We start from the raw sequence: 26,377 nt of genomic DNA on the forward strand, positions 1-26,377 counted from the left end.
AAAGAAAGGCTGAGTAATCTGCTTGCCGAATGGTATAATCGGGATTCAAACCCAGTCAGGCTGACCCCCAAGCTCCATTTTACATTCTATCCTATAAGCCTCACCCCTAGAGTGAAATCAGCATTCTCAGCATGTCCCTGTCTAAAGTCGGCAGTTAACATCTAGTTTACATTTCATTTTCTCCATTGAATCACAATGGTTAAAACTCAAGGCACATTGCCATTGGAATATGATTGCTCAGCTGGGGTGCTTTTCAAAGAGACCTTGTGGTGTCCTTGACCCGGAAGTATTATGTGGTCCAAGACCTTTTGTGGATTGGAATCTTAAGAAAAATAAGGAGAATATGGAGGAGATTGACCTGTGCTAATCTATAATCCTTTCATTGTGTTGTAAAATTATGAGAATTATTCAAGTGAAGTAGGAAATCGCATGGCATTTTGATTAAAGAAAAGGAGCATGAAGTAATTTTGTTAAAATAAAAGGCAAATAATTGTCACCAAATCAGATTTCTTGGCATACAAATATGTTACAGCCCTTGTCTAATCCACAGAACTGATATTTGGATGGGAAAGGAGTAACCGGATGTCTGTAGCATGATAGCATTCACCCGCAAGTGGCTGAGCCAGATGGTCCTTCCTCAGCAAGGAAGGACAGATAAAAGTACAATGTTTCCAAGCAAGCCCACAGCGCATATTTCCAAAGACGTTTTTCCTTAGAGTATTTACAGTTTAGTTTAGCTGTTTCCATTCTGAAGACTTTGTATACACAACAATGGAACAGCTCATGATAGCTCAAAGGAAAGAACTTTATAGATGCTGCACATTTACCCCCTCAAGCTTTCCAGGGGAAACTCCTGGTACTCTTGAAACTTTCCTGTCAGACTATTATACAATCCAGTGCCTTTTCCAAGCAGGAAATATGATGTTCCAAAGACAACTTGACCTCCTGTTTGAAAATGGTGGTGGGGGGGAGTGTGTGAGGTGGGGAGACAAAACAGGCATAGTCTAAGTATACTTAATTCATAGACCCACTCACAAATACAAACAAGTTAATTTTGTTAAGAACGCAAGATAACATTTCACTTAAGACAAAATCCCAATCATTTATTCTCCTCTGGAGTACTTCTTATGCATCCTTGAGTTTTTAAAAGTTCAAGTGTTGCATAAAAAATCAACATAATTACAGAAAGCAGCCCTTAAACAAGAATATCCTGTTTTGTTTCCTGCATACTCACTGGGGTGGCTCATCTGAATCCTTGACAACATCCAACTCCAAGAAGAAAACATCAAGACTGCTTGCTGATCTTGGTTTTTACATAGAGCTCCTCAGCAGTAGGGCTATTAGCCCCAATGTGTAAGCCGACAATCGCCCTATTGTTTACTTTCCAGTCAGAAAAGCGATGCTGCTTTTCTTCACTGTGTATGGTCTCTATAATCCTAACAGTCATGTTCACTCAGCAGTAAGTCCGAATATATGTTTCCCAGAGGAGTTTCAAATATATGAGATAGACTAGCATCTCTGTGGCTTGATGCAATCTGTGACAGATTCGACAGTAATAAACATTTGAAAGTGTGGTCAGTACTAAATTATTTGCCGAAGAACAATTTTATTCCTGAGGTGGAAAAAAAATTAGCAATAACTTTTGGGTAGTAAATACATTAGCTGAGGGATAATACAACACCCTGAACCTCTTGCCCTCTCGGCATTTCATTCTGTGTAAAGGGAGGAAAAAAGCCCAATTGTGTGCTGATGAATTAGAAAACTTCATGTACATTCAAGAAATACACATGCCACTACAAATTAACCATTAGCAGAGCAAGGTATTCATCCTTTCTGTCAGATTCTGTGGGAAGTATGCCTTATTAGCATGGAAGCCCAAAGAAGTAATATATCAGTCCATGTTCACTTATCCTACAAAAAAAAAAAAAAAAAAAAAGGAACAGGCAATCTCAGTTCTGGAAAAATAAATAGCGTGGATCTTTCCACCCCCATTTCAATCCTAAAATTGAAAATCACTAATGAAATCCTACTTCCTCTCAGCTTCCAGTTTGTCGCGGGGTTTACAATGGAACACGGTTTTGCATTTTAAATCAGTTCCATCATAACCCTGAAAGTGATCACAGGGCTGCTAATTCTCTGCCTCCTGTTTCCACCACCACCAGCCCCCCCTCCTTTCGCAACTTTGAATTTGAATGGGACCAGAAGATTCTCTGGGGGTCATGTTTGTGGCCCTTGAGAAGCAGCCTCTCTACTGCTTTCAGCTGATTTCCTGGCATGTTTCGTGGGGATTTGTGGTGAGTGGCAGCTCTGGAATCACTTTTCATTCTGTCAGGTTGTGGTTAGGCTTAGTGGGGTTTCTTTGTTATACTGGCCACTACTAGTCAATTCCCTTGAAAATATCTGGTTTTCTCTTTTCCCCTTGAAGAAAAAAGATAAAAAAAAAAAAAAGCAGTTCCAGACTCTCCACCTTACCCCCAAAACACAAACACAAAACAAACATAGATATCCCTTGGAAATCCTGGGGGGGAGACAGAGAAGGAGGAGAGGCCCAGATGTTCTCAACATCCCAATTTAATTTTGATGTCAGTCTATAAAAGATCTTGGGAGGGCCCCATTTCCTGTACCTGTTCTGGTGACATGCTGTTTTATTAAAGAATCAGGGATAAATTTTACTACCACTTTTTCATGTTAAAAACAAACTAAAATAAACCAAACACACAAAATGTGCATTTTTGAAGCCCAGTGTTTTCATTCTCTTTCAGAATAAACCTGGAAAATAAGAAGTAAGTACGAACATTAGTAAAATAAAGCAAACACGAAGGAGCCCGTTAAGATGGAGTTTTCCATGGGCACGGTGTGGGGGCGGGGAGGGATTTGGCACTTTTAGTACATGTCGTCTTAAGCCAGAGCTTAACAGAGTTTTGTATTTCATGAATTAGTTTGGGGGGGAAGGAAAGAAAAAGAGAACAACATAAGGTTGCCAACATTTTATATTGCCAAGTTAGGCTACTTAAGAAAAAAAAAAAACAACTAACATTGAAATATTACATCATTTCTTTAAAGAAAGGACATGTTAACATCAGCGGGGGGTGGGAGGAAGGAAGAAAGCCGTAATCTTAGAATACAAGACAGCTTTTACAAGAATGAGGAGTTGGCAACTTGTACACCAACATACCACAAAGGCCTTCAGAAACAGCCAGTTCTTGAAACACGCCAAGCCCCTTTCCACCTTCTTGCCTTTGCACCAGCCGTCCCACTGACTGGAAATCTATTCCCTGGGACATTGGCAGAGCTCTCCACTCAAATCCAACCACAAGAGGCAGGGCTTCTCTAACCACACTGTTTAAAGCCCCACTCCCCAGACCCCGAGCCAGCAAACCCTCCTCCCTGCTTCCATTCCTCTCATTCCATTCCTCTCCAGTTCCTTACTTCGCTTTCATCTTGGCCCAGTATTTGTGACTACCTGGCTAGTGAGTGTTTGCTCCTCATCTGTGTCTCCCGTTAACAACATAAAATACACAAGGCCGGGGGCTTCAGATCATTTTTTCATCCCTTTTTCTCCACTACCCAAAACATGGCTGGCACCTGTGAAGCACTCCGTACTTATCTGTTCCGTTTATAGATGTGTATCATTTCATGGTCCTTATTTTCCTCGTATTAGGGAAGACGTCCGCAGGGCCTGCACGGGTCGGTGTACGGAAACCATTGTTTTAAGAAAAGGATCGAAGAGTCCTTTAGGCAAAGATGAGGCGCCCCCGAAGGAAGGAGACATTTGACGCATGCGTTCTTTAACGGCAACTGATTTTGCACAGCAGGTGTGAGATTTGTGCTTCTGAGGACTGGCAACACACTGATGGTAGGCCGAAAACGTGTCCCACTACTGATTTAGAGACAAGGAATACTCTTTGAGCATATTTAGGCTGTATTTTCACCCTCTTCCTCCCTCCCCAAATAACTGAATTATGTAGTCAAGGCATGGCTCCTTAGGGCCTCTTGGATGGTGTATGCAATTATTTTTTAAACGAGAATGTTTACCAACAACAAGAGAATATGAGGGTGCAAATATCTATTGGATTAAAAAAAAAAAGTAAATAGCACATTTAGCTATTGTCTCTCACAGTTATTCACGGTGAAGTAGTAGAACCAGGAAGTCAGGTTCATAGACAGGCCTTACTACGAAGAACAGCGGGGCGTTGTAGAAAAAGCTGCCTTTGGAATGCATTATGGAGAGTTCCCAAATGTAAGTGTCAAAAGTGTATTTTCCAAGTTTTCGTGCCATCCTGGCTAGGTGACTCTGACTTTTTTTTTCTCTAAAAATATCACTTATGGGCATGTGGGGCCCATTTTGGCATAGATTTTCTTCCCCCGAAAAATAAAGAATGAGCCCAAAATGCACCTAATGCAAGCTTTGCACAGATTTTTTTTTTTTTCTTTTTAATTTGGGTACAATATCTGCTCTTGGTGCCACACTTCTGAGTAGCAGTAACAGGTCATAACATGATGGTGTACAAATAAGAGATCTGGCAATTGGTGAAGAAAATGAGAGTTTAGTGTGTACATTTGTGTTGTGTATATATGTGATAGGGTTAACATATGTCGGTTATTATAATAATGATGATGGGATTCATGGAAAGTGTAAAAGCGTTGATCTTTGAAGTTCCTTTCATTCTCTCTCTCTGTCTTTCTGTCTTTCTCTCTGGGTCTCTCTTTCTTTTATGCTACAGAATGGAATGGAGCGGGGGATTTAGAAAGCCTCTGCTGATTAATCCATCATATTCTGACAACTGAATTCCCAGAAACAGAGTATCAGACTTTCACATAAAGTGTCGTTTTGACTGGAATCTTTCAAGTTCAAGGCTCTGAAGTCCTCAGAGGAAGACTGCCCCATAGTGGGGCCTCCAATAATGGTAGCTTCTAGTGTTGTTATTAATTACCCCCATTAAAAAGCTAAGGATTTCAGTGTCTGATGAGCCAATTCCACCATCTCAATACCGCCTCAGCAGCTATGTCAGAGAATGTTCTGGAAGAAGCAAAGACTGACGACAGTAGGACTTTTACACTGAAGGGTAAGAATAAAAACATTAGATGGTTTAAAAAAAAATCAGAAAAGTGTGATTTGGGGCCATCACCTAGCCAATGAACTTATTTTAGGATTGTAAATCTCAAAGATAAAAAATAAAACCGAAGCTTAACTTCACTGATATTTGAAATGAACATGTGCATTTACTTTTCAAAACTGTCCCAGCACAAGGATAGAGGCAGTTATTTTTGGTAAAAGTGGACTGTGGACAGAGGAGCTGGTGAAAATGCTCTTAAGTATTCACGTAGGACAAAAACCTTCCTGGCACTGAGAAGTCTCAATTGGTTTTTCAGCTGCACTGTGGTTTATTGTGTGCTTTAAATCAACTCTAAGACTGCACTACATACCATTGTGTCTGTTAGAAAATCATTATGGGGCAATTAAAAGCAATGCTGTTCCACAGATGAACATTTTGCTCTGCGTCTGACTGCTGTGCAGTCCCTTCGTGCCCCTCGTGATCCTCTATATTTGTGATGGTCAAGAGATACAGCTGTCAGGAAAACACTCAACAGATGGCGGTTGTGGGGTGATGCTTCATCCCTTTTTGGATGCCCTCTGACACCCAAGCTTGGGATTTCCATAAGTGCTGGTGAGCAACTGACTCCTTTTAAGCAACATGCGTTTGGAATGTTCAGTGACGAAAGTCATCCTCCTCCAAAAATGAGACGAAATTGAGGCGTCCTTATGAAATGAAATGTGCACTATCGTACTCAAATGTATTGTCCTTGGAAACTTTGTGACCAGCATGAAAAAGAGCAAGTAACTAGATAGAGAGCCTGATACATTGGGTAGATGGATAGATTGCTTTCCTTTCAGGAGGAGAGTGAGGCAAGATCAATCAGTTCTTTCATTTTTGTAAAGCTCTTTAAAGATTGGCTTTATATTTTTTAGAAAGAGCAATTCAACCTTGGCTTCAGTAATGACATGACTTGTTGAATGACTTAATCTCTGATGAAATTAGTCTAAGTGGTTTAAGAATTAATTAAGTGGTTTCTTTTTACATTTCAGGTGGCATTTTACCATGAAATACTTAAGCTTCTATCTTTGTTATTTATACAGCACATGGATATGTAGAACATTATTATGGGGACAGGAGAATAGGAGGAAGTTGATTGACAAAGATTGGAAACACTGCACTCACTGATTCTTGTAGTGTGCTAGATCATTCAGTATTCAGAATCCGAGTTACGGATTCCGTTATAAATTATGACCGACTCATGTTTCTTCCTCTCAGGGACACAAACTCTTACAGGTTCTAGAGCCTCATTTCTGTCCATGAACATTCTGGGTTGTCTGGATGTATATATTTTAACACAGTGATAAGACAGCATTGAATAATTGGTATACACCCTGCTTCTGTGCTCCAGACAATGTCCTGGGCATGCCTGCCTGACCCTCAATCCCCCTCCAATGCTACTAAATAATACTTGACTATCTTCAGTTTGACCTGAATGTGAGTGTAGGCCAATAAAATCTTAAAAGCAGCAAACATGAGGATAACCGTGTCCCAGAGGGTTAAGTTTAATTTTGTGAAAATTGTTGTCTTTTCTTTTTTGTGTTAGCAAAATCATGTCCAACAGTTCATGGAGATTTATATTTCTTTTAAAACATGACACTGTGACATTAGTGACATTTTCTGTTTGTCTATTTATGTCCCAAAAGAGCTAACCACATGCCATATATGTTTTCTCTTATATATTTTTGCGAGTTGGTCTCGCTGGTTGGTCTCTGAAAGATTTCCAGTGGATAATACATGTGGAATGAGAAGCTATAAAAAGGAGTCTTTTTACTAAATGCCTAGCAGAGCAGGGAATGAGCAGAAGCGGCAGGAAACATGGTGAACTGTACAGTAAAGTTTTGAAACACATTATATGTGTTTTGGAACAAAACCAACATTTCACTTATTCTAAGAGGTTAATATGTGCCAGGTATCATGATAACTACTTATTTTATTTTATTATTTTATTCTCACACATATGTGAGTTTGGCATTATTATTGCCACGGTACTAATGAGCAAATGGTGGCAAATAGCTGATAAATATTTTCCTAAGGTCACACAATAAGATGATCTTCCAAGTCCTCAGAGTTTGTTACAAGAGTATAATTGCTTTTCACTAAAGAAAATAATGCATTGTGCGTATGAGATATTCCATGATATTCTTACTGGATGTACATGCCATTCAATAGAACAATGAAGAGACAGATTTGTTTTTATGATAAAATACATCTTTATAACTTTTAAAATAATACAATTCCTATAAAAAGGAAGTTTGATGGATATAAAAATGTGTGTTCTTTCATCTTTTTATCATTATTTTTTTTAAATGTGTGTTCTTTTAAACTTTCAGGTATTTTTAGAATAAGTAGGGCATTCGTGAAAATTTTTTTCCTCAAAATTTCATTTGTTTATAACCGATACAAAAATAATTTTATGACATCTTTTAATAGAAATGAAAAGAAAATTCTTCCTTTCATCTGTTGAGTGAAATGAGTCTGTAAGTATAACTACTCAGAACACTTTAGAGACCCTCTTTCTACCGTCTATAGAAAGTAATATGTTTCCAGCAGAGACACGTGTGGGAATGACATGACAGGATACATTTTCAAAAAAAGCGTATCATAAAAATGATTGGTAGACTGTGTATTCAGGGGAGGTTAAAAGCATATGTAGTTGAGATGCTCCGTGGTTACCTCCAGTATCTTGCCACAACGCTGGCAGCTAGTATGACCCCATCATGACAGCTCCAACACTTGGGTGGAGAAGACAAACCCACGGTGGGGCAAAGCACCGGGAAAGCCCGTGCGGCATGAAGAAAAAGGACGTCCGTTGTCTTAGGACACCGCTTGCAGTCTTGAGTGTACTTACTACTATAAAGCTGCGCCATGCAGGGAGTGGAATATTACAGCTATAATTGCCATTTGAGATGATTCTGCTGCCTAGTTCAAGTAGATGAGAAGGGTCTAATTTTTCTAACATCCTGCAACCTTACTTTATGGCATCTGTTATTGTACAGTTTTAGTTTTGAATAAGTATGAGCTATATCTCTGGTTATGATGTTCACATCCCCATAAGTAAAAAGAGGATCAATAGTAAAAGGAAACCAGCAAATTGTAGGCTTTGCAGTAAATCTGAGGTATTAGGTGGACATAATTTAAACAGTTGTTTTTCTTTTCCTGAAGAATAAACACGTAATAGAAGGAAAAAAATGAGGCTCTAAAGGGATTATGCATTCCTAAATATTTTATAGCTGTGTTAAATGCAATGCTGTGCCTTAGTTCCCCTGCTGAATATTTGCTGATGATCATTTACTCACCAACTGAAAACCCAAAAGATGCTATTTCAGGTTTTGTGTGCGGTTTCAGCCTTGGCCCTTCTGTCAGTGTTTCGCTGCATGATTGTAAAGAGCAACTCTTTGCATGTGAGAACAGACGCTGGTGATTTAAGCAGGGAACACACCACAGTGCTTTTACTCAGCTGATATGTAATGATTTAGCATTTAATGCAGTTCATCTTTCATAACCCTGAGTTCAAACAGAAGCAGCTGCTATTAGGGATGCGATAATACTGAACTTCCCACCAACGAACTGGGAGAGCTTCTTTTGTAGTTTTAGCTACTGGACGCATCTGGCCTTTCCACCAAGCACGACCACCGAAGGAGAGAAATCATTTACTTCCCAAGTCAATGGAGTCCAGGACAGAATGTATAATTATGCCACATAAAGATTCTTAAATCAAAGCTCCTTGTGTTAACATCACTGCAGTGTTGGAGGACAAAACAAGGCACCTTATCTCATTAACAGAAGAACACTGAGAAAACATATGGAAAATCATGCTGGGTTGAAGTCATTTTAAAGAATAGACGTGTCTCCTGTTTCAAACCTAGAAGATGAACTCATCTTCGTATAGTTTTGACTTGCTTTTAATAGTGTGGAAGGTTTTTGGTAAGGTATTTGAAAAGGCTTCTTTCCTCCGATTTTAGGAGGTATCTAGGTAAATATCGAGATACAGATATTTAGATAGGTGGATGGATTGTTGATAGAAGACAGACAAAATACGTAACAACAACAAAGAACCTTTCACAAAAACTAAAGTATAAGAGATAGACATCTAATGAGATTGAAGTCTTTTGGAGGAAGGATGATATCCAATACACTGATGAGAATTATGGTATTGTTTTCAAAGAGAGTGCTTTAAATACATTTTTCCTATCCAAACATTATCTAATTTAATAATCTGTTTCACTTTGGCATTATTGGTAAGTGATTAAAAAGCAGATTATAGGCTAGGTTGCCTCTCTCTCTCTTTTTTCTTTGTTTTTCTTTCCTTGTCCATATATAATTCTAATATCTGTAAATGAGGATTTACAAGAAAAGAAAAGGATTATGAACTTTCATTACAATCACAGGCCTACTGATAACAACCATTGCCTAGTTATGACTGTATCTACTTTCTCCACTGCTTAGGGTAGGCGAAGAATATTTTCCTTTTCCAATAACATATTCCTAGAAGACCGTGAAGGCAAGTAGACCTTCACCGTGAGATGTTTTCACTGTGAGACACATACTTTAGTGGTGTCATCTTTGATGCGGTTAGATGGACTAAAACTACCAGATGGACCCTCTCTACCTCTTGGCAGCATTTTTCATTCATAAAGTGAGAGTCAGGCCGCTCCTCAAGGGATTTTCCTGTTTAAAGATTTTTTTTTTAAAGGCTTTGCCCATGGTTCAAAAAAGCATTTGTATTTACCTCTATGCATCATTTGAAAATACTGTCCTAGAGATACTCATGCGTTTTCCAAAGTTTGATGATGCTTAGTATTTTAGATCCGTCATTCAGCAAGTAATAGATAATAGATAATTTGCGTAGAATTTAAAATTATGCAATTATGACATTTAAAAAGATAAAGAAGACTTTCTGTATGAGGTTGCTGAAAAGGAAACAGTCCAAAAAAGTGTAAATGTGCTCTACCTTACATTTTATCATTGTAAAGGCGTTGATCAAAAGTTTCTTTGTCTACTTTTGAGCCTGAGTTCCACTGTCTGGTCTGGCCCTGGCCCACAGTGCACAGGATTCCTGCATTCTCAGCCTCAGCATTATTTGTGGAGAAAACATTTCAATTGTTTATTATTTGTAGGTCCTAACAGAATCCCATGTGGGGAAATGAATACATTAGTGTAGGGAATTGGGCCAAAATTACTATGATTTCATTTAAAAAGGAATGATCAAAGTATACATTCGATTTTAACTTGGAACTGTTTAGATAAGTTGCCACAAATTGGAAAACAGGTATAAATGGATCAACTTCAACAAGTTAGAAAGTTTGATTTGGAATCCTATCCAAATTCATTTTTTCAGCTTGAAAACAGACAGGTATTTTATGAGATTTTTATTTCCCTATTTGCTCAATTCCAAGATTTATAGGAGTTCTAATTGGAACCATGGCAGAAATGCCACCACAAAAACAGTGGGAGGGGGGGTTTCTCCACAAAATTTTATTGTAATTGTTTCCAGGCCCAAGGGCATATTATCATGTGGAAATATATATTTTAAAATGGCATTTCAAATTTATGTAGTCTTTTAAATTTTCAAAATAAAAATCCATTTTTTGTTTGTTTTTAGAGGGGAAGATGTTATGGTTCATTTTATTTTGATAAGCCCTAACATACTTGTTGGGTAGCCAGGTGTCCGACACCATGTTTTCACAAATAGCTAGAATGGATTTCAGTCTTCAGTGAGCTGGATTATTCAGGTGAATGTGCTTAGAGCACTTAAAGAAACTGAACATTTCAAAATTGTCTGTTACTATGAGCTGTTTCCAAGTGAGCCTCTTAAAACAAGTTTTTTAAAAAAAGGAGGAAAAAAATAAAAGTAAATGTGTATTGTTATGTAAAGAATGTGTCTAGATGGTGCCACGTTTGACCGGAGGTTGCCATTAGGCTAATATCAACTGAAATCTCCTAATGCAGCTTAGGGATTACTGACTTATCTAAAAAAAAAAAAAAAGTTGCAAGAAAGACAAACAAAAAAGCAGACTCTTAACTACAGAGAAAAAAGTGATGGTTACCAGAGGGGAGGTGGCTGGGGGGGGTGGGGAATGTGTGAAAAAGGTGAAGGGGATTAAGGGTACACTTACTGTGATGAGCACTGAGTAATGGATAGAATTGTTGAATCACTATATTGTGTACCTGAAACTAATATAACACTGTATGTTAATTAAACTTGAATTTTAAAAAAAAAACCTTGAATTTAAAAAAAATAAAAAGTCACCAGATCACACAATGACAACGTCCAAATTAGAAAAGGTTAGAAATATATCAGGTTTTCTTAACGAAATGACCTATCAACCTTAGTAGCAAGAAAACCATGTCTGGAACTCAAATTATGAAATAATAAGCCAACGGTTCTAAGGGAGGATGATAGACCCTAATACAAGAAGTAGAGGCTGGTCACAAATTTTCTGTCTACTCTGACCTTAAATAATGTCCTTCTGTTCACAACTCATGACATGATGCCATATTACTGAAGGACGTATAGAGAAAAATAATTCATGCGAAGAGTTTGAAGTAAGGCATTATTGACATAAGAAGGAAAATAGCTCTTACTTCTCTTACTCTCTTCTAAGGGCCTAGGCAAGATTCATATTAGGACCCAATGGAATATTTTGAGGGAAAATTACAAAAGAAATCATTAAAAAAAGTACTCAGTGGAAACTTCTGAAAATTATTTTGTAAAATGATAGTCAAAGTTAATGACCACAAATTCATCATTTCCCTCATAATGAATTATCAATTTAGAATTGAATGATGGCAATTAAAGTATTTTCTTATCAAAATGTGAGGTTCTTTTTTAAAATTACATTTAATACTCCTCATTAATCCCCATCCCTTTTAGAGGTACAAAAAATACTATAGTAGTCCTCATGGGTCACAACAGATTCTTCTGTAATTATAGAACACAATTCAGGAACATTTAAATTGTATTTTGTAGAGAAAATATGATGAGGAAATAAGAGAAGATACATGTTGTACCTAGAATAAAGCATGGCACGAAAAGAAAAAAAATATCTTTAATTCTTAAAACAGTGATTCTTAATGCATGTTCTAAAGACCATTTGCCTGAGAATTACCTGGGCTACTTGTGAGAAATGCCACAGATTTCTGGGCTCTGTGCCAGATCTACTGAGCCTGATTCCAGAGGAATGAAATTCAGAACCTGTTTTACTACCTACATAGTCACAGATGCTTCCTAGTTACGGACAACTTTCAGAATCACTCTCGTAAAGGCACGTCTTTAGCCTGTATGATCACTTAGGATCACTGGCCAAATCAAAGTAAACTGGTGGGATTAGGTGAACTCTGAAACATGTGGAATAAAGAGAAACTGATTGTTTTCTGTTGCATCCTTGAATTTTGGTAGGTTATCTTGCACATGGTAGACACTCAACCAATGTATGTGAAGTGAATGGATAAATGGAATTTTATCCATTGAATACAAAACAGATATGTTAGAATAGAAGATCACCATTAGAAATGTTTAAAGGAAACTGATTATTTTATCTACTACAAGTATATAGTAATATTTGGAATATAGAAGATAAATAAATAAATTACAGAGGAGGTAATCAGTGAGGGATGAGGGGACAAACTGAAATATAATTAGAAACTCTTTAGAAAGTTCCTGCTAACATAAGAGATAGAGAGATGTTGAATTTGCTAGCTATTAATTTCTTTTAACTCTTAATATTCTTAATCAGGAAGGTTGTTTAGGGTAGCACAGTGCAGTTTATATATTTAGGGATAAATTTATTACACTTAAAAAAATCAAGAACATGAATGTTCTTACCCTTACATAGTTGCTGCAAGTAAGATTACTTCCATTTTAGCAATGAGAAAAATGAGAAACTCACTTTTATATGTTTCTTCATTTACTTATTCATTCAGCAAATACTTACTGATTGACTATTTACTATTCTGCGCGTAGTTAAGTATGTTCTCTGGCCATGAAAAGCTCATAGCCCAAAGTATTGAGAGGAATGGCTAAATCACTTGACAGAGGGATAAGGGCAAATACAGGTCTTTAAACATGTTGTGTCATATTTTGTGGATGATTAGCAGTGTATCAGGGGCTGCACTTTTCTTTCTTAAACCTCTGCGATGAGTCTGCTCAGAGACCACATGATTTGATAGGTAAATACATACTTGAAGGTGAAAATCAAGGACTAGCTGCAGGAACACTGTCTCCGTTGGTATTTCTGGGCTAGCCCAGAAGGAAACATTCCCCTTTTTTTTTATCACAGATGGTTACCCACTGAAGTCGGATGCTCTGAGTTGGGTCATACTCATTGGGAGTATTTGTGAGCAACGGGCATTAGCATGTACATCTAGTTCTGTCTTTGTTGACGTGAGCTGGCAGAGGCTTAATAAACATGAACTCAAGTGTCTAGAGACCATCATTAAGAGTTGCAGGGATATTTCCCCTTCCTCTTATCATATCTTTGTTAAGGACACCTCCTTCCCCACTATTGTTCAACTGGGTGTGTCTACATCCTGCTTCTTTTGTAATATCTGCTAAACCTCTTTGATGGTTGTGTCTACTTAATAAATGGACCAGCCCCTAACTGCTGAGGCCACCACTGCATAATTTTAACAATGAGATTATGTAAACACACACACACTGGTGTCACTTAATTAAGAAGGTGACGGTTAGATGAAGGTATTTGGCAATAATTGAAATCAGTATCTCATTAAAAATTCTTCCGTGATACTACTAATTTGTTTGTAATAGCCTTGTAATTGCAGCATATTAAACAAAGACGGATGTGGGCTGCCCTACATGTAAAAAGTATCTGTCTTGTGTTTTCTGGCCAGCACAATTGTAATTTCTACTGCTGGTACAGCTGAAATAAGGAATAAGGAGAGAAAGCTACATCCTGCGCCTTCGGCTAACAAGCTTCTAAAGTACAGGTGCCTTTTCTGAAGGGTGCTCTTCCTTTACACAATGTTTGTTGTCAGTTGGTAACATTGTGTAGTCTAGGAGAAATCCCAGAGATGCAGGTGCCTTATGAATACCCAGATGGGAAATGGAAGATGATCAGACTTCCTCCTAGACCCTATGAGTCACAGGAATGACAAAAGATTTTCCTTTGAAACATGGAGAGAGAGCAACTGAATTTAAAATGTCTTGTATACAAATGACGATAATGCCTTGCATAAGCCTCTTTCTTAAAGACACAAAACCTGTTTTCTAGAGCTTTTCCCATCACCAAAATACAGCCAGAGTCTGTGAGGAGACTCAGCAGCTGTTTAACAGTGCCAGAAACACTTACGAACTTCCACAATGTTTCCTTCAAGCCAAATAATATCCTCCAAAGAGCACACTTTGAACGCATTCACCACTGACTCAGAGGGAAGAGTGCCACCTATTGAACCATGGCCTCAGTATTCGCAGCACCTGATGGGTCCTTCCCAGGCTCCCTCGCACTGACCCACTGGCACATCCGGTTTCCCTCAGAGAGCTGGCTATAATAATGCTCTGAGGTGGTCCCAAGTTCACGTGTAAGTGTGCTCATATCATGCTCTATAATTTGAGGAAAACACATGAATTTTAATCAGTTTTTAAAACAACCAGACCTCTCTTCTCATTTGCTAGAATGGAAAAAATTCACTTTTATTACCTTAAAGATGCCAAACAGTGCCATTTTATTACTGTGGGAAGCTGGAAGTCATTTCCAAACTCTTTTGGCAAGGGTGCTATGTAGAGCATCCAATTCAGTTCTTTAAGTGTCTTCTGAGAACCACCATACAAACTGTGATTTGCTGTCTTCAGGAGTTAAAGGGACTCTTTCTACCCTAAAACTGAAGAAAGAAAGGTGAAGTGTGTTTAAGAAGCATCCCATGAGACTTGCAAGAATATGAGTCAGCACAGAGCAGGCCAGACATAAAGAATGTTTTGAAAACCCACAAACATTGTCCAAATTGTAATTTTTAATTTGGTTTAAAAGATTATGTTGGTAGCCTTCAAAAATTGTGAGGACTTTTGTGTATGAGTCCATCCGTCTTCAGGCCACTTGGACAAACTTCTTACACTGTGGTTCTGATTTCTTGCTGTTTGCATCCTACATAGGTTTTGGAACACATCTACTGCAAATATATAGTGTCATAGTTAAAAAAAAAATATATATATATAAAAAATATATATATATATAAAATATATATGCAAATATATATATATGCACACACACACACACACACACAGACTTACACACACACACACTCCCATTCTGTGGCAGTGCCTAAATTTTATAAACTAATATTTGGCTAAAACAAGAATGGAGATTTTGCATATTTTCTAATTTACATAACCAGAAGATGGCAAGACTCCAGTTACCGCACTTGCCATTCAGTAGCAACCAACAACAATTTGAATTTATGTGTTCTTTAGCTGACTCAAATCTCTAATAGTTTAATATTATGTAAGCTGCAAACTGCTATTGCTCTTAATTAAAATAAACTCTCACACATGTATATTTTGCCCCCAGTGTTATCTTATTTGGAGACTTTGACTGGCTAGTTTGTGTAGTCATAAACACTAGGTCATTGAGGGCAAAAACATAGTGAGAGAGAAACAAGATATTTAACCACTAGTCAGAAAATACATCACACTTTAGTGCCTGACAAAGGGTAGGCTCTCTATCAAAATCTGAAGAAATAACTGAAGGGATAAATTATACCACTGTGGAAAAATAATTAGTCTATCAGATCAAAAATGAAAAGCTGTTTGATGGTGTAAAAGGAAATCCAGCAAACTCTTTTTCTTGACTAAAATCAGGGAACTGTTGACTTCAAGTAAAAGGCCAATCTTTCCTTGCTTTTGTATTTTTAAGCTTTGACTAGTAATTGTCCAATGCAACTCTCAAAGCAGTGGATAATGTATCTCTGTTCTAAACAACCCCAAATCCTTCGTGGAGAAATTTTTCTCTTGTAATTGTATTCTAAACAGAGAATTATATTCATAAATGGTAACATAAAGGCAACTGATGGTAGCTTGCAATTTCTGTGGGTTTTTTTTTTTTTTTGGTGAAATTAATGTTTTCTTACAATGTTGTGATTATTAATGAGGAAAACATTGTTTTTTCCTTGCTCTGACAGGTTGGTAAATATAATCTGCCATTTGGAATGGCAGATTATAACAGACAAGTAGAGAAAATTTCCAGGAGCAAATTTACCACACCAACTTGCTGAATCATAATTAATGACTACTAAAAAACACTAGAAGAAAGAGCGGTATTCAAAGGTCAAGTAGCAAAATGGATTTTTTTAAAGATATATGTCCAAGAAGCTCTGTTCATTTAAGGTCTGGCACATACATTGGACTGATCCATGTATTTCCTGTATATATATGTCAGTTATTCTTTTATATTTCCACCCATACATCCATCTCTCATCCATCTTTCATCCAGTCATCTCTCTATTCCAACAAAGTATTTACACATCATATTATTTTTTCATTCATTCATTCATCAACCCAACCTGTTTTGGGCACCTTCTACATGACAAGCACTACTAGTTTTGGGCACCTTCTACATGACAAGCACTACTACAAGATGTAAAAGATGGGGTGTCTTCCCTCAAGATGCTTAGAGTCCGGTTGGAGAAAAAGTTAAGTGTATCAATACTGCACAGTGTGACAGATGCTTTTAGGGCACTACTCTGGGAGGACAGAGTGGCTTGTAAATCACGCTGATGGCTCCGGGAAGGCGAAGGTTAAAGCTGGATTTTAAAAGATAAGTAAGAAGAATGAGGTAGATAGTGAAGAGAAAAGGTAATTCTAGACAAAAGCCATGCATATGTAAAACATGTTCTTAATAATTGGTATTCATTTATATTTGCATCATAATCATTTAATGAAACGCCACTCCTTTATGTACAATGTGATATAATGATTCGATTAACAATCGAGCAATAGAGATTGTGGTTATTTATACTGTCTCTGGAACCAGACATCCTTGGTCTAAATCCTGGCTCTTCCCCTTTCCACTGATAACCTGGGGGAAATTACTCCACGTCTCTTTGACTCAATTGCTCTTCGAATCCAACCTATCCCATTATCCAAGGGCACTCTATGAATAGCAGCAAATTGGGAATAATAATATTATATCCCGTATAGTGAGTATTAAATTAACTTATACAAGAAAAACACCCATATCTGTCATGAAATAATCTCTCAGTATATGTTAGTTAGGATAATATTTTTCCTTTGTTAAAATTATTGTATTGATAAGAATAGTGCTGATAATGACAATAGTTTTTTTTTTTAACCTTTTGAAGTTACGTCTGAAAGCTTTCATGAGCTGAGATTTACTACATTCAGAACTCCAAAGAGATTTTGCCTTTTTCTAAAACTTAAAACTGCTTGCAGCAAGATGGAGAAGGCACTGGAGCTTCGTTTCAATGCCCTGAGTTCAGATATTGTCTCTGCTGCCTTCTAGGGTCTTGGGCAAGTTGCTTAATGCCTGTGTTGCATTTTCTCATCATACAAGGAGATGCTAAAGACACCAAGATCTCCCCAGGGGGCGTCAGGGAGGTCTGAACAGGATAATATGTGTAAGTGTGGCTAGCATCACCCAGAGATTTCTTTCAGCCTCCCCAAGCCCCTTTAAAACGCTTAGAAAAATACATAATGGCTAATCTAAGGATTGTGAAAAATATCTTTCCCAAAATACTTTCTATAGTTTGAGAGATCACCTATAAATATTCTCATCTGCATTCGCTAACTCTGGAAAACACTCTTGAGCGTTATTGCTGACTTTGATAGGCCGCCCTGGCAGCTTTGTCAGAACTTGCTCTGGTTGCTGCTATTCATAGAGTGCCCTTGGATAATGGGATAGGTTGGATTCGAATTACTCCTCCAGTCATTTTGGAGGCAGTAATAATGGCAACTAAAATGGTCATCTGGAGAATGAACTGAGCATGGACATCTTCTAACAAAGTCTCTCTCTCTCTCTCTCTTTTTTTGTCCTTAGAATAACCCCAAAACAGATAAGATAGTGCTATTTGAATAAATAAGCATTAAACATGCTAATATAAAATGACTTTCCTGTAGACAGATAACATATGCTTTAGAAGACCACTAATCCCAGGTGGAATACAAATACAAAATAGCTTTTTTTCCAAAACCTAAACCACAGGAAAACAGATACTGCACTAGATCTTTCTTGGAATCATTTTTAGTTGCCAATATTGTTTTTAAGGCTGAGAACCCACCCACCCAAGCGGTATATACAGACTAGCTTTAAATAAATTCGGCCTATCATCATGTTGCTAATACTGTTAAAATCTTTGGTCTCTCAAGTATCTTTTCTGCTTTTCTCCCCGCATCCCTATTACTTAATACTGTCACATCTAAGGCCAGGGCTCCTTAGTCTGCCTGAAGGAATACAGAAGTACTAGGCTGGTATAGCTTCTATTTTATTAAATTTTTTTTCTGGCCTGCAACCTGATTTCTTCCGGGTCTGACCTAATTCCTTTGATGCCTGGGGCTTGGAGGCCTGTGCTAATCTGCATCAGGGATGTGTGGAGAAAAGAGAGACAACTGAAAGAAAAGCAAGCGAAGAAAAGAATGGCACCCGGGCAAGAGGACTCTTCAAAATCAAAATAAGCATTCTGAAAGCAGGACATTTCTGTTCTACCCCATTCTTTAAAGAGGAACCTACATTTAATGCATGGCCTCACATACACATTTCCCCCTTCTTTCTGATTCTTTAAACCCTGTTATGACCAGGACAAAGTAGGCAGTGTCAGAATGCTAATTGTTAGCATCGTACAATGAATTCCAGGGTAAGAAAAATACTTGTTTATGAAAAAGAAGTCATGTTCTAGAAGTCCTATTGAAAGAAAATGTTTGCGCTGACGTAGATGGAGAGTTTGTGCGATAGTCTAAGCTTTGTTCCTAAGCTCCGGAACGTGCTGATATTGAGAGCTCTTTAGACCTGTCCACTAACTTATTGCTCCTCTGGGTCTGTTCCCAGTTTCTCCTTCCCTCTGGCAAGCAGTTCTTCTTCCTGCTCAGATAAGCAGTCGACATCTTGTGGTCATTAATATCCCAAAAGCAGGGGGGAAAGGGGGAGATTTTCAGTGTGTCTCTGCTCACTTGATTTTGGATTACTATGAATCTTGGAGAAGTGGGAAGGTGAAATTTATCCTTCTTTGGTAACAAATCACAATTTTTTTTCTTTGAGATGCAAAGAAGTTGTGATTCTGTTTGCATGGATTTATCAAAAAAGTGTGTGTGTGGGTTGTGTCCATTTGTGATTTGATTAGTTACTGTTTGCAAAGCCATTAGTACACCTGCTCCCACCAAAAGAGATGTACTTTATCTAAAGCAGAAAAATGATCAATAACAGTAATTGTTTTCAATACAGTAGCATGCCTTGGTTCAAGGATATTTTCACTTCACAGATGTTTAAAGTCACTTGGCACTCAGCCTTCAAACTTGTTATTCATTTGGCAACCAACTTCATGTCTCACAGCCATGTGACTATCTAATGTGTCATAAATAGAAACAATCCTCTGAATTTCAGAGCTATACCCTTGGCCTCCCCTGGCTGCCTAACCTATGCAGCTTAAGTGTTTCAGGATATATTGGCAGATTCAAAATTCTTATTTTGGTGTATTTTTTAAAACCATGTATTCATCAGAGATTTAGAGCTGCTAATCAACATAAATCTGTATACTTTTTGTGTTTCCTCTCCAGGGTAATGGGTATCTTCTTTATAGTCTCCTTTTATTTGCACTTGCATCTCAGTAGTGGATACACCAGTGAGCAGAATGACCCTACCCAGGTGCTTAGGAGGAAAGAAAAAGAAAAGGAGTTTGGAATGCAGATAGCTCACAACCTGGAAAACTAACATACCCATAGTCGATAATGAATAGAATATTTGAGTATCAATTTAAGCCATTAGGAATGATCACTTGTGTGTGTGTATTCATGTGTGTGTGTGTGTGTGTGCGCGTGTGCATGCTCGTACGCACATTACTGCTATATTTTAACATAAGCCCATGGAATCAGCATTTTTCACACTGATGAAAAATTTTTGCAGTTAAATCTGAACACTGTTCCTAACTGAGCTGGAAATGCCATTTCAAAACAGTGTTTGTCACATTATTTCCTATTTCATTCAAAGAAATAGAAAGTCATAGAGTGGTATAAGGTATTGCTACGTTAGTTCCTTGGCCCCCTCCGACATAAACTAATGAACATCCGAGAGCAGAAAATCCAACTATAATTCAGGACTCCAAACCATGCAATATAGTTTTTCTTTGGCAGAGCTATCTAAAACAATCTCATATTTAGTGGTTTATATTCTCCAATTTTGAAATATATTGTAGTTTGAACGTTGGGCAGATGAAAGATTAATTTGCCTTTGTAAAATTGCACACCCTTGGGGGTGGTTGTATTTTATGCACAGGTGAACAAGAATTTTTTTAGCAGCAAGTCTACGGAGCTGACATTTTTAATGCTTTCTACTTTTTTTTTTTTTTAAAGCACAGGCGTAAGCATATGAACAGCAGATTCCCATTTTAAAGTGCTTGTTGAACTCATCTTTTGGTCAAATGTCATAATTTATGCAGGTCATAAACCAACGTTAGGTGTAAGCTTTGTATGTATATACATACATATGCTTCCCTCAGACACAAAATTTTTATTATCAAGTATAGTAAAGGGATGATCTATTTCTACTTTTACTAGTACACAGGACTCATTTCATAAAGGACGCTACCCATTGTGCTGAAATAAGAAATCATTAAAAAGTGAGCACCATCATCATATAGTGTGCCTAGGACAGATTGCCTATTTTCTTGCTATATTTTTGCAAAAATGAAGAATTATGATGAATATCAATTTTATAAGGTTTCTGATGACCAATGTGTGATGCTGAGTCCCTCAAGCTACATTGGATGCTTATCATAATAATCGGAGCAATTATAAACACAATAGATGCATGTTGCCCCAAATGAGATCTGAACGCCTGATAAAAGGAAAACTGGGCCTCTTCCTTTTTCCTGTGCGTGTCTTGTGTAACTGCCTCATTGTCTATAACTAATAGATAAAAAAGCAAAGAGGTGATTCTGTAATCCAATATACAATGAAATAGAAACCCAATTGCTTGCATTGCTACTTGCTATGCTAACCCTTTCCTCGGATGATCTTGGCAGCTTCGCCTTCCTCTAATTTTGCTAGCATCTCACAGATAGAAAAGTCCGCAGCCCCAACCCTCTGGCTCCTTCCCCTCCCTTCTTTTCCCCTTCCCGCTGTTTCATTACATTTTCTTATGTGCATACCATCAAGTCCTCTTGGACACATAATAAGATTTGTGCCAGACTATGTTTCTTGGCTTTAATGGTTAGTTAGCTTTCCAGAATACACATGCTGCTTTATACATGCTTTTATTACTGACATCATGAGAATGCATCTCTCCGATGTTTACAATTGGGTGTTCACCCTTAAATAAAAGCAATGAGATCAGGTTGTTTAAGAGAATCTTTGAAAAGCAGAATAAAAACAGCTGTTATCTGCTTGAACCATTTCATTTTCTTTCATGATCTGAATGATAATGATGTGTAGCAGTGGGCAGTCCCCAGCTCTCATTAGACACCACACATCAGAGCCTCTTTCAGGTTGGAATTGGGTCTCTGTCCCGGAGTTCCAACAGGATCGTTTCAACCTCACTTCTAACAGGTGTTGGTGTTTGCGGGAGGGGGTGACGGGCGGATAAAACACCTTTGCTTGTTCCCCACTGACCTCTGGATTCAGGAGGCTGGTTTTCATTGGCAATGTGGGTTTGAAAGTCAAGCCAGGTCCTTGCTGAAATCTCTCTCACCAGGAACAGATTACAAATATTTCCACATGTCAAACAAATGAACAATAGGGTGGTCCTTATTAATCAAAGCTCTCCTAAACCAAGTACAGATGGTAGCAATGAACTTCTCGTCCATGAAGATTTCTGGAAACGGGAGGAAATCTATCTCGCAGGAACACGTATTTCTTCAAGTAACACCAGACAAGGAGTAAGGAGCTTAAACCAAATGTAACCAAAACCAAAACACGACAAAACATAATAATAAATAAATACACTTCTAAAAATCCCAGCGTTCCCAATGATCTAAACCGGAAGGTTGATTGAGCTTATTTCCATTCAACACGCCCTCATCACAAGCTGTTTCTGAAGATTCTGCGGCATTTGCCTAGAGACTGACAAGCTTAAATTGGTTTTAACCTCTGGAGTCCCCTTTCATATTGCAGATGTTGCTGATTGGGGCGCAGAGTTCTGCTTTCCCCAAAGCCAGTGATTTTCAGGCTCTGGTGGCATCTACCATGGAGAGCATAACTCCTCTCAGACAACAATGTCGTTTGTTATTTTTAATTAACAGAAAAATATCGATAGGAATAGTTGAAATTGCATTGTGGTCAAAACCTGAGAGTGAGGAGAGTCAGAGAAACAATTCGATTTAAAGAAGAGCCCAGAGACTGGACCCATGGCTGCGCCTCACTGACCTGAGCCATATTACTGGACCCTCTTGGGTAGCAGAAAACTGGGTTGGGGAATCTCCTGGGAAAAAAGACTCCTTGGGACTTTTCTGCATGACCAGGTGTTACTATTTAGGAAGAGTATATTTCAGATGTTTTAGCAAAATCGGTTCCACTTCTCTACTCAAGATTGGTGCTATTATGGTCTGGTGCAGTCCTTCAAGGTGAGGGATCAAAAGATGCTAAGATGTCACTCAGTTCACGCCTTATCTCAAAACAGTGTTAAACCTAAATTGTACTTGAAAGGTGAAAATTCTATTGTGAGGCCCTTAACACAGAGGGTCTGTGATTTCCACTGATAAAAAAATTCCATGATATGAGAACTACCAGAGGCCATTTCTCTCACTAGCCTAAATCTTTTATACTGCTGCTAAGAGTGTACTTCCTCTTGGTCTGTTCTCAGTAAAAGAGAGCAATATTCAAAATTGTTTAATGCGTGGGTAAAGATTTTTTAAAGTCTCATCTCAAACTTTTTCAACATAATTACAGTAGAGATGGAACATTTTTCTACTAATAGATTAAATATGTGTCTGAAACCTCAGATTAATTATAATCTTTTTCAAGAGGACTAAAATTTTATAACTTTTCATGAGGAGATAACATTTTATTAGATTTTAAAAGGAAATGAAATAAAAGTATTATATAAGAACAATTCCCTTACATGCCATAATCATGATTCCACAATGACTTTTTTTTTTGCAGAGGGGAGGAGGTGGCTCAACTGATTTTTAACATATTGGAAAGTTGCAAAAAGCCTTATGAAAATAGTCTCTATTATTATTTTGAGGATGTGATATATTTTGTTTAAGGTATGAAATAGTATATTTCAATATTCCAAGTAGTTCCCTGAATGTGTGGAAGTAGACTTAAGTCCAGGTTTTGTCCTTTCTTGAATAGATCATCCAATTTTAAGTTCACAGAGAATAATTGGCAGATGCCAAAGGAAGACTTCATCCTTCTAATTTTCTGGTGGTGTTGAGTAAGTGATAATATCTCAATGAAATTTAATTTAGAGCATGCTTTCAGCCACACACACCCCGCCTCCCCCACCCCCCCGACTGGGCATTCCTCAGAAAGTACTTGTAACTCTTTTAGGCTTGTTACCGAACCATTATAAATTTCAGTGAAATTTCTGTGCTCTGTGGCATAAACTAACCTAGTAATTTCTATGTTGAGAAGACAATGGATGATTAGGGCAGGTATTGAAATCTCAACACTATTGAGGAATGCCTGAAAAATTATCTTAGAATATAAACATGGGCTTTTAGAATCATTGCTAAATAAGCTGTGTTTACACACAATTCAGATATTACAGACTTCTGTAAGCATTTTATAATACTCTTGGCTTGTTTATTAGTCTATTATAATATAATTAAAAATAAGGAGAGGTCACATATCTGTCCCCTAGAAGGAATTAATGAGAGTGCCCATAAGAGAGAGAAGAGAGAAAGAGAATGAGAATGTTGTTGGAAGAGTGAGGGGGAGAAGTGGAGGAAAAGGAAGAGGAGGTCTAGTTCTGCATCTGGAACATAGTAGTAGTCTGGGGCAAGTTGGAATGACTACTCATCAGAACATGGATACATACATAGCTGAAGAGAATAGTAATTCACATTTTTTTTTCCTATGGATACACATAAAGCACTTTCATTCAGTGCCTCCATGTGAAATGGTAGAGAGAGCGAGTTCTGGGTTTGATTGTGAGTGTTGCCTTTTACTAGTTGTATCACCTTGGTCAGGTCACAGGTAAAATGTGATGAAATGTCCTGATAGATCCTCCCTTACTGGTATGTTAGGAGGATTGATTGAATAAATACTGGGAAAGTTCTTGAAACTCTGTTTGAGACATACTCACCACTATATAAATGTTTATTAAAACATGTTCTTATTTAATTCTCACAGAAACTCTCTTTGATTAAAAAACAACACACTGTTTTCATTTTAAAGCAAAGACAACTGAGGTCCCCCAAATTGATGTAATTTCCCCCAAAACTAGTAGGTGGTGGAGAAGGGGTTGGTATTCTGTAAGGTTGATTCCAGGGGCCAGAAGCTTCACTGTGCTCTAGGGTGAGCTAATAGGGCATGAGATCTAGCCATGAACTTTTAACTACCAAATAAGATCTTCTGATAAAAAACAAGGACACTGACTTTATCTACAATCTCTGACATTTTAGGAAGGAGTGGTAGATAATGACCAAAATACAGAAATACATAAACTGCAAATATGCATCTAAATGTGTGTTTTCTTTTCCTGGTAACTATTTTTAAACCCATTTTTCCTTTCTAAGAGTACACACTTATTGAATTCTTTGACAATACCACTAATTTTGATATGGAAACTGAAGGTATTATCATTAAAGAAAAGTGTCATGCAAATTCCAGTAGATACTTTATTTTTTATTGTTACTATTCTGGATTAATAGCTTGTTACCAAGGTCATCTCGTCAAGAACATCTTCCCTGATTCCTCTGAGTAGATTATACCTGTCGGTTAGATCGTCTCTCAACTATGTGAACTTTTCTATTTTATACAAGTCACCACTTTAATCACACATTTTAAAAAAATGATTGAAAAATGAATGTCTTCTGCACTCCACAGAAAGCTCCATGAATGTAAGAATTACTTCTGGTTTGCTCATTCTTTGAACTCTAGAATGATATCCAGCACGGAGTGGGATAACTGCTCAGTAAAACGTTTACCAAACGAATAAGCAAAAGTCACTGGCCTCTGACAAGGCTGTTTCGGGATGTTGGTGTGGTGAGTAGTTCAGCTAAAGACTGGTTGCATGTTAGTGACAGGGTGGAAGCTGTGTGAATAAGAATGCTCTGTGAACAAAACTATCTCGTGGTTGTTTTAAATAGTAAATATGGAAAGATAAAACTCAGAAAAATGAAGAAAATCGAGAAAACGAGATCTGCTTTAAGGAAAAAACATGAATTATTTTTTTTCCTAGGAGGATAGGACGTTTAAAAGGGAATTTTAAAAGATTTTTCGCAGTATGTTTTGCAGTTTCGAGTTGAGTCCCTTTCTGTAATCTTATTAAAACAAGCTGGCTGTGGTTAGAACCTGCAGGTTAGAACAATGTATACCAGAAGTGTTGATGGCCACAGTAATATCACCTTTATATGGTGGATTCTTTTGCTATGTATCAAGGAATCATCACCCATTGACCCTTGGGTGCAGGAACTCGTATGTGATTAATCAAGGAAGCACTTTCTTTGTTGAACTCTGGAGAGTAGTTTCTGTACCCAGCAGGTGAAATAACAGACTGGGGAGCCTGGCAGGCAGAGTGGCATATTCCCTCCTGACCTCAATTTCCCAAAGACACTCAGTAGTCTGTTTGTGGATGACATACTCAATGGGAAAAGCACCAGGCTAAGAAAACAGTGAGAATCCTATCATAACCTTATGGCATAGGGAGATAGTTATCTTCTCAATTAGTCAAGACAAGACCAGATTTCACTGGTCTGTGAGAATGAAGAAAGATAGACTAATTTGGTTACAAAGAAACCATGCCATCTATTAAGTCTTTTGTTGCCAATTCATATCCATTCAGTTTACTACCTTGGAATTGCAAAAAAATAAAAATAAAAAATAATTTTAAATCTGCTTTTAATCCTTTAGAGAGAAAGCCTGGTTATATTATTTCTTCTGTATGGTTGAACGAGTGACTACCTTCCAGCAGAGAATGTTTCTAGGGATTTAAGCATAA

At 37.7% G+C, this 26,377-nt stretch overlaps 1 protein-coding gene across 30 annotated transcripts in view; it reads right to left on the reverse strand.

Annotated features, from left to right (window-relative positions):
* ADGRL2 (adhesion G protein-coupled receptor L2) overlaps positions 1–26,377 on the reverse strand; it is a 609,188-nt gene that overhangs the window by 495,513 nt on the left and 87,298 nt on the right. For all 30 annotated transcript variants that reach the window (XM_032425185.1, XM_032425235.1, XM_032425144.1 and 27 more), the window contains one exon: positions 14,756–14,936. The gene's annotated coding sequence lies outside the window, so the exon portion shown is untranslated. The remainder of the gene's footprint in view (positions 1–14,755; positions 14,937–26,377) is intronic.

The sequence above is a fragment of the Phoca vitulina genome, unplaced genomic scaffold (assembly GCF_004348235.1).
Source record: "Phoca vitulina isolate PV1807 unplaced genomic scaffold, GSC_HSeal_1.0 scaffold2, whole genome shotgun sequence".
Lineage (NCBI taxonomy): Eukaryota > Metazoa > Chordata > Mammalia > Carnivora > Phocidae > Phoca > Phoca vitulina.